Source organism: Lotus japonicus, chromosome 3, assembly GCF_012489685.1.
Source record: "Lotus japonicus ecotype B-129 chromosome 3, LjGifu_v1.2".
Taxonomy (NCBI): Eukaryota; Viridiplantae; Streptophyta; class Magnoliopsida; order Fabales; family Fabaceae; genus Lotus; species Lotus japonicus.
Window position 1 is genome coordinate 52927767 of NC_080043.1, and position 7808 is coordinate 52935574.

At 39.0% G+C, this 7808-nt stretch overlaps 1 non-coding gene across 1 annotated transcript; it reads right to left on the minus strand.

The window, feature by feature from the left end:
* Window positions 1-7701: 7701 nt before the first annotated feature.
* On the minus strand, window positions 7702-7808 carry LOC130709647 (small nucleolar RNA R71). Its single transcript, XR_009010125.1, has one exon. It is a non-coding gene; the product is annotated as a small nucleolar RNA R71 (small nucleolar RNA).

A 7808-nucleotide genomic window follows, 5' to 3' on the forward strand; every position in this document is an offset into this window, starting at 1 on the left:
TGTTTTTTGGCCTGTTCCAGTCAGTGAGCCTTTCGTTTGAAGTGTGTTTGGATTTGTTTGGTTGCGGTTGTTTTCCCTGTTTCTGTTTGTTCTTTTTCTTCATGGAGGATTTGTTGAAGGATAAGTCTCCCAAGGGTGAGAAGAAGAGTCTCATCTCATTTTCTTTTTCTGGGACTCCTGTTATCACTTCTGAGAAGTTGAATGAGGCAAATTATCTAGATTGGTCCAATGCTGTTGAGATCTGGTTTTTGGGTCAAGGTTTGTCCGAGCACCTTACTAAAAAGTGTGCTGATATTGATGCTTCTGAGAAGAAGGAATGGGAGAAGGCTGATTATCAACTTGTTTCTTTATTATACCAGGCAATTGAACCTAGACAGATTGTTCACTTTCGTCCCTACAAAACATGTTATGATGTGTGGAAAAAGGCACAGGACATCGATGCTAATGATATTCAACGGTTGTATGATTCAGTACGTAATTTGGCAAATCTCCAGATGACTGATCTTAATTTGCCGTCTTACCTGAATAAGGCACAATCTACCATTGTGGAGCTGAAGTCAATGCTGGTTAATGACGATTTGAAGAAGGTGCTGGAGAAACTTGACAATATGTTCATGGTGTTTGTTTTGCATGGTCTCCATAAGGATCTGGAATCTGTTCGAAACCAGACCCTTACTAATCCCAATATTCCTACCGCGGAGGAGCTTATTAATCGTTTACTTCGTGTTCCTTCATCTGCCACTTCAGCTAGACTTGAATCTCATACAGCCTCTGACTCCTCTGCTCTCATATCAAATTCTTTTGAGTCAGGGGGTCGAGGTCATGGTCGTAAAGGTGGTGGACGTGGAAAAGGAGGTAGAGGAAATCTCCATTGTTCTTACTGTAAGAGGGATGGACACACACAGGATCGTTGTTACTCTCTAGTTGGGTTTCCAGACAAAACTGCTAATGTCGCACAGTCTATGGAGTCCAAGGTTGAATCAGATGGTGCAAAGAACCACTCATTCTCAGCTGATGAGTACAAGGAATATCTCCAGCTGAAGGGCGCTCAACGATCATCTCCTCTTCCTACACTACCTTTGAGTTACCTTTGCAAATGGCTCGAAAGTACAAGCCACCGGTGTTGGGCAGACATCTCCTCTTCCTACACTACCTTTGAGTTCTGTTCTATTAGTTTCGGGCTGTGCTTTTAATCTTATTTCTATCAGAAAACTAACCAAATCATTAGGTTGTGCCATAACTTTTACCTCTGATTCCTTCTTTATACAGGACCGGAGTACGGGACGGATGATTGGAGCAGGATCTGAATCACATGGTCTCTATTATCTACAACAACCATCTTCTGCAATTTGTGCGGCTGCTGCTGAGTCTCCGAGTTTACTTCATCGTCGTATGGGACATCCGAGTTTGGACAAATTAAAGAAGATGGTGCCTTACTTGTCGCAGTTAGAGTCTTTGGAATGCGAGTCATGTCAGCTTGGGAAGCATGTTAGGTTGTCTTTTCCTAGTAGTGTCAATAAAAGGGCCCTACATCCATTTGATGTTATTCATTATGATGTTTGGGGTCCAAGTCGTGTTTCTTCTATCTTAGGATATAGGTATTATGTCAGTTTTATTGATGATTTCTCCCGGTGTACTTGGATATTTTTAATGAAAGATAGATCTGAGTTGTTTAGTATCTTTCAAAACTTTTGTCATGAAATTGAAACTCAATTTGATAAGAAAATTCGTGTTCTGCGAAGTGATAATGCTAAAGAGTATTTTTCTGATTCCTTTAACTCTTTTATGAAGTCTCATGGCATTATACATCAGTCTAGTTGTCCACATACACCCCAACAAAATGGGGTAGCTGAGAGAAAACATAGACATATTGTGGATACGGCTCGTACTTTATTGATCAATGTTAATGCACCTTTAAAGTTTTGGGGTGAAGCTGTTTTGACTGCAGGATATTTGATAAATCGGATGCCATCATCTGTTTTGGGTAATCAGATTCCTCATTCCATGTTGTATCCTAGGGAATCTTCATTTTGTGTTCTGCCTCGTGTCTTTGGTTGTACTTGCTTTGTTCATGATCTTTCACCAGGTCGTGATAAGATGTCTGCTCGGGCTGTCAAATGTGTTTTTTAGGTTACTCTCGTGTTCAAAAAGGGTATAAGTGTTACTCTCCATCCACACATAAGTTCTACACTTCTGCAGATGTCACGTTCTTTGAAGATACACCTTACATTGTTACAACTGGTCAACAATCTGATCTAGATATATTTCCTGTGGTTTTACCTGTTCCTCAAGTGTCTATGTCACCATCTTCGGTCGTTACTCCTCAAGCAGACACTTCCACTCCATCAGCGCCAGCTCCTGATATGTCTCGTTATCGCATTACTTATGAGCGTCGCCCACGACGTACAGTAACGGATGAGCCCCACGACTCAGTTTCTGCAGAAAATGTGACATGTGATTTGGTTCCTCATCAAGCCTCCTCTCCTGCTTCGGATCCTGTTGACTTGCCCATTGCCCTTCGGAAAGGTAGTCATTCTACTCGTAATCCCCATCCTATTTATAATTTTCTCTCATATCATCGCTTGTCCCCTGCATACTACGCTTTTGTTTCTACCATATCTTCCATTACTGTACCTAAGACTATACAGGAGGCCCTATCTCACAAAGGTTGGTGTCAAGCGATGATTGACGAGATGACAGCTTTAGAGTCTAATAATACATGGGAGCTTGTTCCTCTTCATGCAGGGAAATCTATTGTTAGGTGTCGTTGGGTCTTTAATGTTAAAGTAGGCCCTGATGGACATATTGATCGATTGAAGGCTCGTCTTGTTGCCAAAGGGTACACTCAGGTTTATGGCTTGGATTATAGTGATACTTTTTCACCAGTTGCAAAGATGGCATCTGTCCGTTTATTTTTGGCCATGGCTGCTATGCGACATTGGCCCTTGTTTCAGCTGGATATTAAAAATGCTTTCTCACATGGTGATTTGGAAGAAGAGATCTATATGGAGCAACCACCGGGGTTTATTGCTCAGGGGGAGTCAGGACTAGTTTGTAAATTGCAAAAGTCTCTGTTTGGTCTGAAACAATCACCCCGAGCTTGGTTTGGCCGTTTCAGCAATGTTATTCAGCAGTTTGGGTTAGTTCGTTGTGAAGCGGATCACTCAGTCTTCTTTAGGTGTTCATCCTCAAAGAGGTTCATTTATCTTGTTGTCTATGTGGATGATATTGTAATCACCGGTGATGACCAAGAGGGCATACAAGCTCTTAAGCAGCACCTGTTTCAGCATTTTCAGACTAAGGATCTTGGATCTTTGCATTACTTTCTTGGGATTGAGGTAGCTCAGTCAAAGTCTGGCATTGCTATTTGTCAAAGAAAGTATGCGCTTGATATTTTGGAAGAAACGAGCCTTCTTAACTGCAAGCCTGCGGATACTCCTATGGACCCTAATGTGAAGCTTCTGCCTAACCAGGGGGAGCCTTATTCTGATCCAGGAAGATATAGGAGGTTAGTAGGAAAGTTGAATTATCTCACAATGACCATGCCTGATATATCATTCTCTGTTAGTGTTGTTAGTCAGTTTTTAAACTCTCCTTGTAAGAGTCATTGGCAGGCTGTTATTCTGATACTTCAATACATAAAAGGGTCGCCTGGAAAAGGTCTTGTTTATACTGATAGAGGTCATACTAGTATTACTGGATATTCAGATGCGGATTGGGCAGGTGATGCAGGTGATAGGAGATCCACCTCTGGTTATGGTGTTTTTATTGGTGGAAATCTCATCTCTTGGAAGAGTAAGAAACAAAGTGTTGTTGCTAGATCAAGCACCGAAGCTGAGTATCGTGCTATGGCTCATACTACGTGTGAGCTCTTGTGGTTGAAGCACTTACTTCAGGAGTTGAAGTTTTGTGCGATTACTCCTATGAACTTAGTATGTGACAATCAGTCAGCTTTACATCTTTCTTCTAATCCGGTTTTTCATGAACGAACAAAACATATAGAAGTTGATTGTCATTTTATTAGGGAGAAGATTCTTTGTGGTTCTATCAAGACTTCTTCTGTTTGCTCTCAAGATCAGCTGGCTGATATTTTTACCAAGTCTTTACGAGGTCCCCGGATAAAATATATATGTGACAAGCTGGATGCATACGATTTATATGCTCCAACTTGAGGGGGAGTGTTGAGATATGTAGATTAAATAAATAGGGAATAAATATATTTAGTATATTTTATCTTTTATTAGGATAGATCTTTTCCTTATTTAGCTATCCCTAAACTCTTGTATATATATATGTACTCAGCTTCATGAAATAATCAATCAGAATATTTCATTCAAGTCTATTCATGTTAGATTTGACGATAAGCTTGACTTTGACAAGTTAAAGCTAGTTGAAAAGTTTGCAGATATAAGCATAACTGTTTTTTATGAAGGCCAAGCTTCAGAAGATGCTGAGCCAGAGGCAACTACACCAGAAGTACCTGATTCCTCTGATCCGCCTCATCAGAAGAAGAGCAGAGTGATTGCCTCTCACCCTAAGGAACTGATTCTGGGGAACAAAGATGAACCAGTCAGAACCAAATCAGTGTCCAAACCTTCAGAAGAAACTCTATTAAGCTTAAAAGGATTGGTGTCATTGATTGAACCAAAATCTGTTGATGAAGCTCTTCAAGACAAGGACTAGATTCTGGCTATGGAAGAAGAATTGAATCAATTCTCCAAGAATGATGTTTGGAACCTGGTCCAGAAACCCAAAGGTGCTCACATCATTGGAACCAAGTGGGTCTACAAAAACAAGTTAAATGAGAAAGGAGAAGTAGTCAGAAACAAAGCAAGACTAGTTGCTCAAGGCTACAGTCAGCAAAAGGGATAGATTACACTGAAACTTTTGCTCCAGTAGCAAGATTGGAAGCAATCAGACTGCTGATCTCATTCTCTGTGAATCACAACATAGTTCTTCATCAAATGGATGTCAAGAGTGCTTTCTTGAAAGGATACATCTCTGAAGAAGTTTATGTGCACCAACCTCCTGGATTTGAAGATGAGAAAAACCCTGACCATGTCTTTAAGTTGAAGAAATCTCTCTATGGTCTGAAGCTAGCTCCTAGAGCATGGTATGAGAGATTAAGCTCATTCCTTCTGGACAATGAGTTTGTAAGGGGTAAAGTAGATACAACTCTCTTTTGCAAGTCATACAAAGATGACATCTTGATTGTGCAAATTTATGTTGATGATATCATATTTGGATATGCTAATACATCTCTTTGCAATGAATTTTCTAAGATGATGCAGGCTGAATTTGAGATGAGTATGATGGGAGAACTTAAGTACTTTCTAGGTATTCAAGTTGATCAACAACCAGAAGCAACATACATCCATCAGAGCAAGTACACAAAGGAACTTCTGAAGAAGTTTAACATGATAGAATGTACGCCAGCCAAGACTCCAATGCATCCTAGATGCATTTTGGAAAAAGAAGATGCCAGTGCTAAAGTGTGTCAACATGATAGGCTCTGTTGACCCGGGGATATAAGGGTATTTGTATGAGTCTTTTATTTTATTTTTAATTTATTATCTGAGTTTTAATTAGTTTTTATGATAGTTTTAAGTAAATTTCGTATTTTTATTTATTTTAGGATTTTATGATTTTTTATTATGATTTAGTAGATTTTAGTAGTTTTTATCTTATCATTAATTAGCACTTTTTAAATTATAGATTTCGTTAGGATTTAAGTTGTTTATTTTTGGATTATTATCTTTTTAGTATTTGATTTTGATTTATCTTGTTATTTTATTTAGGATTTTCGGAATAAAAAGAAAAGAGAAAATCAGAAAAGAGATCTGATCCGGAGCTGCTGGTCCACGGAGCTGCCATGCATCCGCAGGAGATCAAAGGGCTGTTGCTTTGTCCCTGCCATGTGGCATTGTCCTGGAAGATGTTCACCGTAATATGGTGGTTCGAAGAGCACTGGATTGCACTCTATTTAAAGTACGAGCCAATGAGCTTCTGACACGTGGAAGAAGTAAAGGACAAAGTTTTGTCTTATTTGATAAAGTAGCAGCACGTGATTGGAACGGAAAAAAAAAGTAGGAAAACAGAACTTGATTTGAGAAGGATTTTATTATTATTATAATAGATAGATAATATATATATATATATATATATATAAGGTTTTGATTAAGAGAGGGAGGAGTTTTTTTTTTATTGGAATTGAGCACAAACTTTTTAGGATTTTGAGAGCTTTTGCAAGGTTTCTCCTGGAGACTTTAGGCGCTATTTTTTCTTTCTCTTGAATTCTTGATTATGGTCATTTTTTGCTAAACTTCTTTTAGTACTTGGGTTGTGAATTCTTTTTGAATGATGTTTTGATTTGAATCGTTATTTATATGAATTCTCTTTTCCAATCTTCGTAATTGAATCAATTTATATTGTTTATTCTTGAGTGCACGCAAGGAATTTGTTAATTTCTATGAGAACGGAAGTTGATTAGGAATTAGAGAAATAAGGATTCAATTCGATTAGGCGTTCCCTACTGCTTGATTCAAGAGTAGAACCTAGTTGCGTTGGCAAGTTTAATTAGGACTTAATCTTCAATTCTCATGTCTAGGTGCTCGTAAAACAGACTTAGTATTTGAATTGGAAGTCTATGGCGTGTGAGTTATCAACATCCTAGAATAAAGGCTAGATCGCCGAAGAGAGGATTACTGAGTTCATATAAATATTGTTAGAATTGAATCATAGGACAAATAGGTGAAACATACCCGAGTACTATTTTCCCCAACTGAATTCTCAAATCTGTTTAATTTTCTGTGTTACTTATTGCTTCAACATCACTACTTCTAAAATCCGAAATTGGTTTTTACTTTTATAAATATAAATAAGAGAATTAATAGAAATTATTATTGAATCACAATCCTCGAGGGATCGATAATATATTACTACGGGCAACTTTGTACACTAGCAAAGGAGCTATCAAGTTTTTGACGCCGTTGCCGGGGACTGTCTTTCCAATATTAGTTTTAATTAATCTCTTTTGTTTAGATTTTTTTTGTCTTTCAATTTTTTTTATTCCATCTTTATTGAACGGGTGCTTCTAATTAGTGTGTTCAGTGTATGCGATGTACAGTTGATCCAGAGGCATTGCTTTTTGATCCAGAAATCGACCGCACCTTTCATTACTAGTTAGCACAACAAAGAAGAGCCCTTTCATCTGCAATGGCAGCTGAACCGAATGCTGAATTGGAAGCGCGACTTCGAGCGGAGTTCGCAAGGACTCAAGAGGAACGGGTGCAAGAAGCCGTGTGCCGAATCCAACAAGAAAGAGAGCTAGAGGAGGCCAACCGCCCCCTTAGGGATCTGAATGAACCTGTCATGAGTTATGATTACTCAGGAAGTATAGCCCCTCAGAATGCCAAGGCTCAGAACTTTGAACTCAGACCTGCACTCATCAACCTGATTAGTCAACATCAATATGGAGGATCTGCCACTGAAGATGCTCATGCTCATCTAGAGCGGTTCATCAGAAACTGCAGTACTACACGTCTTCCCAACCCCGAGCTTGTTCGTTTGCAACTCTTTCCTTTTTCACTAAGGGACACATCTGAGGAGTGGCTTAACTCCCAACCTCAAGGCAGCATAACAACTTGGGAAGATTTAGCTAAGAAATTCACTAAAAAGTTTTTCCATCGTACCTTGCTGAGGAAGCTGAAGAACGACATCCTGGTTTTTAAACAGGAAGATACTGAAAATCTCCATGAAGCTCTAGAGCGGTTCAAGAAACTGTTAAGGAAGTGCTCTTAGCACAACCT